At 42.1% G+C, this 13,379-nt stretch overlaps 1 protein-coding gene across 3 annotated transcripts in view; it reads left to right on the top strand.

The window, feature by feature from the left end:
* Positions 1-13,379, top strand: part of LOC119954287 (F-box only protein 34-like) — a 57,678-nt gene that overhangs the window by 20,854 nt on the left and 23,445 nt on the right. Inside the window, exons 1-2 of one of the 3 annotated variants that reach the window (XM_038779393.1) lie at positions 7,282-7,304; positions 12,918-13,034. The gene's annotated coding sequence lies outside the window, so the exon portion shown is untranslated. Of the gene's footprint in view, positions 1-7,281; positions 7,305-12,145; positions 12,168-12,917; positions 13,035-13,379 lie in introns of those variants that run through there. The other 2 variants (XM_038779403.1, XM_038779384.1) reach the window with 2 other exon arrangements.

The raw sequence follows: 13,379 nt of genomic DNA on the forward strand, positions 1-13,379 counted from the left end.
AAAATACACTCTGTGCACATGGGAGAAGTACGAGCCTCGTACCTCCTAAATCTCCACAGGCCCACCCACTGCCATGTGCTCCATGAGCCCCTTTAGATCCTTTGCCACTGCTAACATCTTCCCTGACCTCGGGCAATAATCAACCGGTGCGAGTCCAGAACCGCGATTTTCCCAGCACTTGCTTCATAAACTCCATATCATCCCAATTCGGGGCATAAACAGTAACCAAAACCACTGGCACCCCTCCAGCTTCCCGCTCACCATTATGAACCTTCCTACCACCCCCCCCTCCCAATCTGCTACTCTATTCCCCACCCCAAAAGCCACCCGTTTTATGTACCAGCACTACCACCACCCCTGTCTTCATGTCTAATCCCGAATGGAAGACTTACCCTACCCACCCTTTCCTTAGCCTTGTCTGATCCCTAATCTTCAAGTGTGTTTCTTGCAAAAAGGCCATGTCTGCCTTCAGGTTCCTTGGGTATGTGAAAACACACTACCCCCCACGATCAACCATATCCCTTCTTGGGCCAGACCCTGGCCCATCCAATGCGACCCTCCAGACCCACCCTTGGATGCCCACCGAAACTACTCCTTCCCATGCTATGCCACAGCAACAACACTGTTGTCAGCAGTCCCCCCCTCCTCTTTCTCCCCCTCCCCTGAACAATACAACAACCCCATCCCCCTCTGCAACACTAACCACCTGATTACCCCCACTGCGCTCCTGTTAACTTGTTGCCTGGCCGCCCCCCCCCCCCCCCCCCCCCCCCAAGGCGCCTGAGCCTCCTACTCTTCCCCCAACCCTGCTCCCACACCTCCATAGAACAAACAACGATGGAACAAGAAAAAAGGTACACTCTCAACGCAACCAAACATCTCGAAGGAGAAAGGTTCTCCACCAACCAACAAATGAGAAAAAAAATGCAAGAAAAAATGGACAGAAAAAGCACCCATCTCCTCACTCCTCCTCCTGCCAATGCATTGTCTCTTAAAAATTCCATCGCCTCCTCTGGTGTTCCAGAATAATGTTCTCGGCTCTTAAAAGTCACCCAGAGAAGGGAAGTGTACAACATCCCGAACTTCACCTTTTTAAAGAGGGCAGCCTTCACCCGATTAAAACCGGCTCTCCTCTTCGCCAGGTCCTGGTACACCCGAAGCTCGCTTCCTTTCCAGGTGTACCTCCTCGTCTGCCTTGCCCATCTCAATATCATCTCCTTATCCAGTAACCAGTGAAGACGTACCACCATCGCTCTCGGCGGCTCATTCGCCTGCGGCTTCCTTATCAGCGCCCTGTGCGCTTGTTTTAACTCCAGGGGCAGGTCAAAGGCCCCCGCCCCATCAACGTTTCTGGCATCTTGGCCACATACATGCAGCCTCCGTCCCCTCGATGTCTTCAGGCATCCCCACGATTCTTAAATTCTGTCTCCCACTTCCGCCACCAACGAAACGAGGTGCTCCTTCTGCTCCCCCACCACCACCTCCACTTACCATCATTTTCATCCAAATTGAGAAACTTGTTTTAGTTAAGTGTTGTCTCCAGAATCCTGTCTGAACCATAAAAGTTTGATCTAATTCTGGCATCAGTTCAATTCTGGAAAGATCTTCACGTTTGAAACTTCTCATATGTTTGACATATCATTATCAAATGGGTGGCACGAGCACAATGGGTAGCAATGCTGCTTTTCAGCTCCAGGGTCCCAGGTTCGATTCCCGACTTGGGTCATCATCTGTGTTGAGTCTGCACGTTCTCCCTGTGTCTGCGGGGGTTGCCTTCGGGTGCCCCGGTTTCCTCCCACAAATCCCGAAAGACGTGCTTGTTAGGTGAATTGGATATTCTGAATTCTCCCTCTGTGTACCCGAACAGGCGCCAGAATGTGGTGACAAGGGGCTTCTCACAGTAACTTCATTCCAGTGTTAATGTAAGCCTACTTGTGACAATAAAGATTATTATTATTACTATTAAAAGAATTAGTACTTTGCTTGGTTTAATGCTTATGTTTTTTAAAAGTTCAGGAATATGGGATGCTTGTCAACTAACCATTTAAGATATTGCGATAGCATCAGCATGGCATTTTACTAATGCTGTCCAGTTTCTGATTCTAGATGCTTAATAATGAGAAATCATTGATCGTGTTGTCCGTCTTCTGTTGAATGCATCATTATCAATCTCTGATTTTAGTCTCGAAAAGTAATGTAAAATTGATTAAAGAAGTGTAAAAACGTATGGAAAAGGGAGCCAATGGGAAAACTGGCAGATTTTGGTTCATGGTCACTAGTTGCCCTGTTTTTGTGGGGTGCAGGGGAATGACGACAACAACAAAGTTGTTGATTTGATATCAGAGCAGTTTAATTGGTATTTCAGGCGTTTTCAGTTTGAGGCATGAGAAATTGACTTGGGGGTTTTGGAGCCATTTATCGTATCTGTCCCCATTGTAGATGCTGATTTTGCTCACTATCTAGTTGATCTGATATAGATACTGGCACAGTGGTTAGCACTGCTGCATCACAGTGCCAGGGACCCTGGTTCAATTCCAGCTTTGGGTGACTGTGTGGAGTTTGCATGTTCTCCCAAAGTCTGCATGGGTTTCCTCCCACAGTCCAAAGATATGCAAATTAGGTGGATTGGCCATGCTAAAATTGCTCCTTTTTGTCCAACGATGTGCAGGTTCAATGTGGTTGCTGGGGTGTGGGCCTAGATAAGGTGCTCTTTCAGAGGGTAGATGTAGACTCGATAGGCCAAATGGCTTCCTTCTGCACTTTGGGAGTCTATGGATACATGTAGAAGATGTATTAAAATGAATTTGGATTTGAAGTAAATTGTTGAAATTACCAGCAAAACACAGGTCGGTAGATTAGCTTTGTTAAATGTATCTGTTTTGCAATAAGTGGTTTCTGCTTAAGTGGGTGTTGTAATTTATTTCAAGGAACATTTCTTCTCTGTAGACTGCCCTGGATGAAACCAAGCGTTTGTGGGGTTTTATACTGTATCCAGTTAGTGCATTTACCTACTGAGGAACAGGGCGACCCAAAATTATATTTATTTTAAAATGTATAGCTGTCAACACAAAACAGCTGTTTTTATTTTGGCATTATAATTAAGTGACTTCTTATCTAGATTTTAATAAATGTTGAGTAAGCAGTTTTTCTTCAGCCTGCATTCTATATTGCAGGTGACTAATCATTGCTCTGCGGTGCTTAATTGTGTTCATTTATCAGTGGAACACACCCACTCATTTTTAAGAGAGCTTCATTACCTAATGTCTTTTCACAAATTTTCTGTTTAATATGCCTTATTACTACAATTTTGTTCTTCTGTTTAAGCATTCTCCCGTTACAATATAAATTTTCAAGGAATTTGCAAATCTCCTCTTGGCAAAAGTTCAAATAAGATTGTGTATTTTGCGTAGATTGTGTAAAATATACAAGGGAGAAGAGGATAATTTGGCCTAATCAGTCCATGCCTCCTTCCAGCCTTTCTCATCAAACTCTTATGAGCATTACCTTCTGCCCCCTTTTCCCTTGTATGCTTATCTAGCCTGCCTTTAAATGAATCTGGACTGCTTGCTCAACCACTCCCTGTGATGGCAAGTTCCACATTCTCACCACTCTGGACAAAGATGACCGTTCTGAATTTTCCTTGGTGACTACTTTATATTGATGATCGCTGGCTTGATGTTCCCCATGAGTGGAAAAACTCTGTCTACTCCATCAAAAACCTTTCATTATTTTAAAGCCCTCCATTAGACCGCCCATCAGCCTCTTTCAAGGGAAAAGAGACCCAATCTGTACGTCCTTTCCAGAGAAATGCAACCTTGCTGTTCTGTTGCACCCTATATCCTTTTTTAAATAATATGCTGACCAGAATTTGGAGCTGTTGAGAGGATGTTTTCCTGGGTGGGGGTGGGGGGGATAAGCTCTAACCAAGATTCCATAATTAAACTGGTTTTATATCCTGAATGTCACTGCTCACAAATGAAAATTGAATGATTAAGAACAACTAAATTAATCAAGGGGCAAAAAACCCCAAGGTGGTTACACACCACCTTGACCAGGAAATACATTGTTTTTGGTGATTGATGCTGGATCCAAAATTGGAAGCACTGTGGGAGTATCTTCATCAGTGGAATGCAGCAGTTCAAAAAGGCAATTTCCACCATCAACACCTCGAGGGCAATTGGGGATGGGCATCAAATACCAGCATGTCGGAGACGCCCAAATCCCATTAATGAATTTAAACAGTCTTGCATAATAGTTTTCTTTAAAATTAAGGGGCAATTTAGCATGGCCAATCCACCCACTTACCCTGCACATCTTTGAGCTGTGGGGGTGAAACCCATGCAGCAACAGGAGAATGTGAAAACTCCACACGGACAGTGACCCAGGGCCAGGATTGTACCCAGGTCCTCAGTGCCGTGCTGCCAGTCTTGCATAATAGTTGCACAAATTAATACTATGGTAATCTATGCGCACAAATTTAATCTAACTTCTGTCTGTCACTCCAATTGTACATTTGAAACAATCATAGTTGTATACAGTTTATGTGGAATAATGCACCAAATTTGTAAAAAACATTATTCTTTAATTATAAAGAGTACAGTTATACATTTTAAAGATCATTTGGACAATGGTAGATAACCACCTAAGTTTGGAACTGGAGTTGCATTTGGACCAAACTAGCTAGATACAGCATATTCCCTGCCCTGAAATGCATTAGTGAACCAATTGCTTTTGGCAATAATCTGTTGGTTTCATGACTTTTTTTTTGTCCTGCTGCCAATCTATGATTTACTGTGGGCCATAACTTCATTGGAGTGACAATCAACTTCAGATTGCCACTTTGTACCAACTTATTTGTGCTAAAATTCAAGCGCCAATCTCATCCGACCTCCTGGCTCAAGCCGGGTGAAATTCAGGCAGCACAGCAGCTTTCTGACTCCAACACCGAAAGTGAGACGGAAAAGAGCACCTTTTTAAGGTCACTAGCTTCCATGAAGCACGTGAGTTTTTAAATGAAAATAATGGGCCAGGGAGAAAGTAAGTGAACGGGATGTGGATTTCGGACATCGGGGTGGGGGTCAGACGTTGGACCGGCGGGCTAAGACATTGGGGAGGTGGGATCGGTCTGGTGGGGCAGGTCAGTGGTTGGTGGGGGTTGTGGTCACGTGGGAAAGGAGTTTGGGGGGAGGAGGAGGATGGAGGTAGGCGTAATCCGTGCAAGGCTCAGTCTAGGTGTTTAAAATAGTTACATTGAAGTTATTAGTGCTTTTATTTCTTAACTTTTTCAGGTAACGATTTGCATAACCCTGGCAGAACCGCCTGAAGTTAGTAATTTAAATCGCTTTGTCGGATTGTTCTCAGTGCAGTGCAATTGTCCAGGGGAAGTTAGGTGTAATAGTTAACAAGATATGATAATGTATGTGAAACCTTTTGTTATGTGTCAAAGCTCTGATACCTTGTCCTGTTTTCACAGGGGATGACAATTTGATAACTTTTGTGATTTCTCGAAGGTGTTCAAGGTCTCTCTGCAGTCACCCAAAATCAGTGAGGTCACCAAACTGATCCAGGGTGCAGCTGTGGTGTAGTCCAAACAATGGCTCAAAATGCCCACTAATTAAACTTGCAGGTGGGCTTAAAGAACTCCATCTAGCTACGGACAAGCTGAGAGGCTGTTTCTCTTTGTGAGAAAGTCTAGAACCAGGAGGCATAATCTCAGTAAGGCTCGCCCATTTAAGACCAAGATGAGGAGGAATGTCTTTTCTGAGGTTAATGAATCTGTGGATTCTCCCAGGGAGCTATAGAGGTTGGGACTTTGAATATGTTCAAGGCTGAGATAGATAGATTTTTAATCAGTGAAGGAACTCAGGGCAATGGGGATAACCTGAGGATTATCACATCTTGACTTCACTGAATGGCGGAGCACTCGATTGGCCAAATGGCCTACATCAGCTCCTATGTCTTGTGCTTGGCCCTGTGACAATGCATATGTTAAATCAATAAATGAACTACATTCTGAATTAACACTGACATGTACAAATTATTGGAATATTTGCTGTACAGGTTTAAAGTGTACTCTTGCGTGTTCCTGATTGTTTAGCAAATTTACCCATGAAATATCTGATCCATGCAGACCAGAAAGATCCTGGATTCTTTGCTAAATCAGCTATTTTATTTTAGTTCATTCACTGGAGTTGGGCATCACTGGCAAGGCCAGCATTTATTGCCCATTCCTAAGAAGGTGGTGGTGAATCACCTTTTTCACAAATGAGTGACAAAGGGATCTGGGAGTGCTAGTCGAGGATTCCCTAAAGGTAAACATGCAGGTTGAATCTGTGATTAAGAAAGCGAATGCAATGTTGTCATTTATCTCAAGAGGGTTGGAATATAAAAGCAGCGATGTGCTACTGAGCCTTTATAAGGCTCTGGTTAGGCCCCATTTGGAGTACTGTGTCCAGTTTTGGGCCCCACATCTCAGGAAGGACATACTGGCACTGGAGCGTGTCCAGCGGAGATTCACACGGATGATCCCTGGAATGGCGGGTCTAACATATGATGAACGGCTGAGGATCCTGGGATTGTATTCATTGGAGTTTAGAAGGTTAAGGGGAGATCTAATAGAAACTTGCAAGATAATACATGGCTTAGAAAGGGTGGACGAAAGAAACTGTTTCCGTTAGGCGAGGAGACGAGGACCCGTGGGCACAGCCTTAGAATTAGAGGGGGTAATTTCAGAACAGAAACGCGGAGACATTTCTTCAGCCAGAGAGTGGTGGGCCTGTGGAATTCATTGCTGCGGAGTGCAGTGGAGGCCGGGACGCTAAATGGCTTCAAGGCAGAGATAGATAAATTCTTGATGTCGTGAGGAATTAAGGGCTACGGGGAGAATGCTGGTAGGTGGAGTTGAAATGCCCATCAGCCATGATTGAATGGCGGAGTGGACTCGATGGGCCGAATGGCCTTACTTCCACTCCTATGTCTTATGGTCTTATGCTATGCCATTTCAAGGGGAAGTTGAATCATTCTCATTGCTATGGATTTCAAGTCACACATATGTGCCAGATTGGATGAGCATGGGGAATTTCCTTCCCTCGAGGACATGAATGAACCAGATGATTATTTATGACAATATGGTAGCTATACGGTCACTATTATTGGTACTAACTTTTTATGCTCTGTTTATTCAGTGAATTTAAATTCCCCAACACCTGTGTTGATATTTGAGTGTCTCCAAATCATTTGACCAGGTCTTTTGTAGTTAGATAACTGCAATGCCACCAACCAAGGCAGCAATGACATTAGCCAAGGTAAGTGTTCGGGGTGGGGATTGCTACAACTCCCTTCTGTACTCCTGGGTTGAGATGGGGAAGATAAATTAGTTTTGCAGCAAACTTTGATGGAAATCAATTTGTAATGACGCAAGGCGAAGCCAGCATCAAAGTTGGTTGATTGTGGTGCCCCTTCCATCTGGCTTTCTCCAGCTCTCCGTTCCACTCAATTTTCCTCCTTCCTACTTAACCCAGTCCACTTCCCATCCTCGCACTCCCCACCCCTATTTTGTCCCATTCTTTCTCTCTTCTCCCCTCGTGTTCCCCACTTTTAATGAAGGCATCAAATAGAAATGAATTGTTTACATTTAATTAAGATGTTATTAAATGCATTGTTGTTGAACCTCTTAGATTGGATATAGATTTCACTTCCTGAAAAAAATCAGCAAGCATTTTAACTGATTTATGGGAGTGTGGTGACCAGACTGCAATTGTGTTCTCAATTTGATTCCGATTTCATTCTGCTGGTCGGAGTGAAAAATGGTTGAACTATATTAATTTGAAAAATGAAAAAAAGCTATAGATTCATATTAGGCTGAAAAACTGGCTACACAATTCTCTAGAATATACCTCCTAGAAATATCTTTTGGGCTCAGAAAAATTAGTAGTCGTACAAAAGCCAAAAGTATGACTCTTTCCATGATTTTATTAGACTTTGCAAAGTAATTTTAAGTCAAACCATATCTCTCATTAGGGACTGGAATAATTGTATTAAAAATGGAGCAACTTTGCAGAACTGAAATATTTTGTGTTGGACTTTATGTAATGGGCTTTATGTAATGTATTTTATATCTGTACATTTAATTATATGAAATCACTGCCAATAATTGAACATTTTTTTCACTTCATTGTATTAAATTGTAGCCATGTCTTTGTGATAACTTCAGACGGTTTCTTGTGAGGCACGCTAACTGACATGCTGCAGAATATTTCCAATTTTCAAGCAATTATGTAAATGTACAGTGACGTGTCTTGGCCAGTATGGGAAGACTGGTTCCTAATTCTATTTTTATTTGGTGCGCGCCATTAAATAATGTTGGTAAGAGGGTAGCACAATGGCACAGTGGTTAGCACTACTGCTTCACGGTGCCAAGGTCCCAGTTCGATCCCGGCTCTGGGTCACGGTCTGTGTGGAGTTTGCACATTCTCCCCGTGTTTGCGTGGGTTTCATCCCCACAACCCAAAGGTGTGCAAACTAGATGGATCGGCCATGCTAAGTTGAACCTTAATTGGAAAAAATTAGGGGGTACTCTAAATTTATTTTAAAAAAAATAATGTTGGTAAACAAGTAATAAAGTATGTCAAGAAATGTTTGCTGCACTGAATTTCGATTGGAACTTTGATAGGGATCATCAGATGACGTATAAATTATTGAAGGCATCATTTGACCAATGAAGAGATTCCTTTGATGGAGCATATTTTGTTTCACCAGCATGTACTGATTGAACAGTTGGCATATTTAAACGGCAGCTTCTTAAAGGACACAGGAAAAAAGGCTAGGCAGCACGGTAGCATGGTGGTTAGCATAAATGCTTCACAGCTCCAGGTTCCCAGGTTCGATTCCCGGCTGGGTCACTGTCTGCGGAGTCTGCACGTCCTCCCCGTGTGTGCGTGGGTTTCCTCCGGGTGCTCCGGTTTCCTCCCACAGTCCAAAGATGTGCGGGTTAGGTGGATTGGCCATGCTAAATTGCCCGTAGTGTCCTAAAAAGTAAGGTTGGGGGGGGGGGGTTGTTGGGTTACGGGTATAGGGTGGATACGTGGGGGTTTGAGTAGGGTGATCATTGCTCGGCACAACATCGAGGGCCGAAGGGCCTGTTCTGTGCTGTACTGTTCTATGTTCTATGTTCTAAAAGAATGCTTGATTTACTAGTATCGAATTTGAATTGCTATGTGCATCACCTTTTTTAAAGCAAAAATCTATAAATTCAGAAATATGAATAAAAGGCTCAGCCCACAGTTTAGGACACCATTTATGTCACAAGATTAAAGCTGTGGTTTAGTCTTCATTGGTAGACTTGAATAATTGGAAAAATGTAATTTCTAACAATGACAGCTGCTACCCCATAATGGCCGTAACGGTAGCATAATGGTTAGCATTGTTGCTTCACAGTGCCAGGGTCCCGGGTTCGATTCCCGCTTGGGTCACTGTCCGTGTGGAGTTTGCACATTCTCCCACTGTCTGCGTGGGTCTCACCCCACAACCGAAAAAAGATGTGCAGAGTAGGTGGATTAACCATGCTAAATTACCCCTTAATTGGAAAAAAATAATTGGGTACTATAAATTTATTTTTAAAAAGGAATAAAAACAATTGGGATATAATAAATATGAGAGAGATAGAAAAGATAAAAGCAGAGAGGCAATATTGGTCAAAGAGAAAATACATGCTGTTGAGAGGGTTGATATAGGCACAGTGGTTAGCACTGCTGCCTCACGGCGCGATGGGTCCCGTTTGATTCAGACCTTTGGTGTCTGTGTTGAGTTGTGCATTATCCCTGTGTCTGTGTGGGTTTCCTCTGGGTGTTCCATTTTCCTCCTACATTACAAAGATGTGCAGGTTAGGTGGATTGGCCATGCTAAAATTGCCCTTCATGTCCAACGGTTAGATGGGGTTACAGGCTTATGGGAATAGGGTGGGGAAGTAGGCCTAGATGTGGTGCTCTTTCAGAGGACTGGTGCAGACGTGATGGGTTGAATGGCCTCCTGTGCACACAAAGGATTCTATGAATATGGTCGGGGCTCAAAAGATAAAGAGCTAGTTATATTGATAAAGGTATAATTGTTATGGTCACCTGGTCAGCTCTCGGCAGTGACTACGAATTTGGACCATAGCTGCAATTTTAAAAAGTTTTAACGTGGTGTGGAAAGATAATTTGTTGCAGAAATGGTATAAGAAATAGGGATTCGTTATTTTATAAAACAAAAGAAAAAATATTTAAACTTTTCAACTTCAACCATAACAGTAGCATTACATATAGTTTCTTAACTGTAACAGGCTAGTTCCCATTAAACATCACTTTAAATGAACGTGCAGCTCTCATTCCACTTACACAGTTTGGCAAAGGAGATACTTGCATTTATGAACCATTTTGCTGCCTTTAGGGAAATTCTTTCCAAACTCTTTTCCAAAGCCTGCCTCAGTGCCAACTTCCATGACCTCTTCCGGTCACTTTCCAAAGCCTTCTCCCTGTACCAGTTCAAAACAGGATTATTTTTCTCCCTCTCTCTCTAAGCTCTGCCCAGCCCCTTAAAGAAAGGTGTTCTCCTGGGGTTTCCAGACAAGAACCCATCATTGTTACCTTGCCCACTCTCATTTATATAAACGAATAGAGCCATGCTATTGATGCAACTAACCTCCATTGACAGACAAAGAGGCCATCAAACTCTGCAAAGGGCAGAGTCAGACAGGAGTGTCCTGAAGGACAATGGATCACGAGTGACTCCCTCTGCCATCCTGTCTATTCCCACTAATGAGTTGAAGTCTGACTGGGACAATGTAACTCTGCCCTGATGAAATTACTATGTATCTGGGCAAAAAGAGAATGGCTGCTGGCACAGATTTCCAAAGGGATGATCATGCTTGACAAACCTTGTAGAGTTTTGGTGGTATAAACTGATGGTGAATGGAGGGAAATACAGTGTATATGAATAGGCTGGATGGGAAAATGGACTGTTACCATTTTGTAACTTCAATATATAAAGTGTGTTTTGAATAAAACCTGTTAATTGATGTTAAGAGAGATACTTTCAGTAAATGCATTTTCCGATAAATTTCATTACTAATGTAACTAGTCTGTTCTACAGAACAAGCCAAGCCTTCTTTAGTACACAGAAGTTGCTGTTGATTTTATTGCAGTATTTCAGATTAATTATTCTATATCATAGGTATGAATAAAGCTTTGTTGAGAAAATTTTCAAAAGCTGTGGTCAGTTCTCTGAAGTGCCAAATGTGACAAGTGTTGAAATACTTTTGTTTTAATCCCCCTTTAAAATTGAGAGCACCTTTTTATTTCTCCAGTTGAGTGAATGTTATGCAGTTTATAACTCTACAGCTTGCTGGGCAGACTTTGCATGGTGCATGTGGTTTGACCCTCAACATCTCTGCTCAAGATGTGAATATTATTCTTCCCGATATCTATCTCTTGTTGGAAGTGTAGATGAATTAATTAATGTTTTCATCAGGACAGAATTAAACTCTGCTGTGATGCCATTCTATCACTTCATGGTTTAATACTCTGTAGGCACTTGCTGTCAATGTTCAGAAATGGAAAAAAATACTACAATGCATAAGATAACAGGTTTGTTGGAATACATGCAATTATATTGCACTCTGAAGTCTGCCTTTAGGAAAGAAGACAATAAACCAGTAAAATTAAATCGAAATATACTTGAGCATTTTTCAAAATTTGGCTCAAAGCAGCTACAAAGACTGTTAAGGTTTTTGTATTTGTCTCATTCTTTCACAGAATATGAAATATTTGCTGGTTCTTTATCTGCTTCAATAGTTAATAGTACTTTCGTAAATTGGCTGGATGACTAAACATTTAATGCTGCCCTGCTAGAAGAACTGGCTGACGGAGCAATTAATCTTTATCTCCAGCTCAGGGTTACGCCTAAAAACTCAGCCATTAGTCAACTTTTAGCAGGTTTGAGCCCTCATTTATCAGTTTGCTGCTGCTGCTGAAAGATTCCAGGCCCAAGAAGGCTTGCGTATTTTTGTTCAGCTGTGGATGGAGTAACAAGAATGTAATCAGCTTGCTGGGAGGGAGTTATTTTGTGCAGCAAATTAAGTATTGACCAGCTGAGCCATATATAGACATACAGACTCTACTGGATACTTTCAGGTACGTGCCTGTTGATCTTGCCTGCGTTTTCTTTTAGTTTTAAGGTGAACCCACCCGTAAGGTAGTTGTGTTGTAAGTTTTTTTACGTTGCTGTAAACTGATTAGTAGTGTACTACAGAAAAGTGCCTGTAGCTGGTCATGAAAATTGGAGATTTATACTTCTGTGATGAGGAGAGTTTGTGATAGATGTTTAATCAAGACTAGATTAATAAGGTGCGGCATTCCTTTGCTTTAGTTGTGAAATGCTGTCTTGTTCCTGCAGGTCTTTAGAGAGTGCAATGTAAAGCAATCTGCTGGCAGCCTGTACTTCAGCAATAGAACCCTTCTCCCTGCGTTCATGTTTTCCACTGTTAACCATTGCTGCTCTCTTGTGCTGCGTGTATGTATTTATCCCATGAGCGTGGAGCTGCTGGTTTTGAGAATGGGTGATGAATACTGGTCAGTTCTTTGGAGAGTTTTTAACTATGAAGCAGTTGGTTTCCTAACTGGTTTCATTTATGTGTCTTAACTGAACTAATTTCCAAATTACTCTCAACTTTCCATTGACTGAGGAAGTAGCATCTTGTTTCCTTCTAGCATAAATAAATTAAGAGGTAATGACATTTTCATTCATGTCTTGGCAACCTGTTAGCTTTTATATATAGTTCATAGACCTAGATTGGTGTGAGAGAGCTGATGTTTGTGTGCAACAAAACTGAATTGGTTTTGGTATTTTCAAATAACATTGTTGTTTCCTGTTTTCTCTTTCAGTTTGTTTCTGAAGATGATGTGGTAAGGCCTTGTGGTAAGAAGTCATGACAGGTCTCAGGATGTAGGAAACAGTCAGTGAAGGAAGTGACGGTGTGCCTTACTTTGGAATTGCCTCTGGTGAGGATATTAAAAAGTGCCAGCTTACACTACAGCAACAAACTAAGTGCATATTTCAAGAAGCCGAACAATAATAAATTGAATGTTCAAGTGAGAGCAGTGTTGTAAATATAACATTGTGCATGAATGAACAGCAATTTTAGAAGCAAGTGTTACATCAGTTTGTGATGTTAATGGATTACCATATTTCCTGGGCAGTTGAAATTAAGAGTGCTTACCTGATTACCAATGTCCCCTCCGCTGCCTGTTCATTTGCAGGCTTGGTGGCTTTAAATTCTTTTGCACGGCAACAACCATGTTTACATAGTATCTTGGAGGAGACTTGTGAGTGACCTCAGTGGCATT

The sequence above is a fragment of the Scyliorhinus canicula genome, chromosome 2 (genome assembly GCF_902713615.1).
Source record: "Scyliorhinus canicula chromosome 2, sScyCan1.1, whole genome shotgun sequence".
NCBI lineage: Eukaryota > Metazoa > Chordata > Chondrichthyes > Carcharhiniformes > Scyliorhinidae > Scyliorhinus > Scyliorhinus canicula.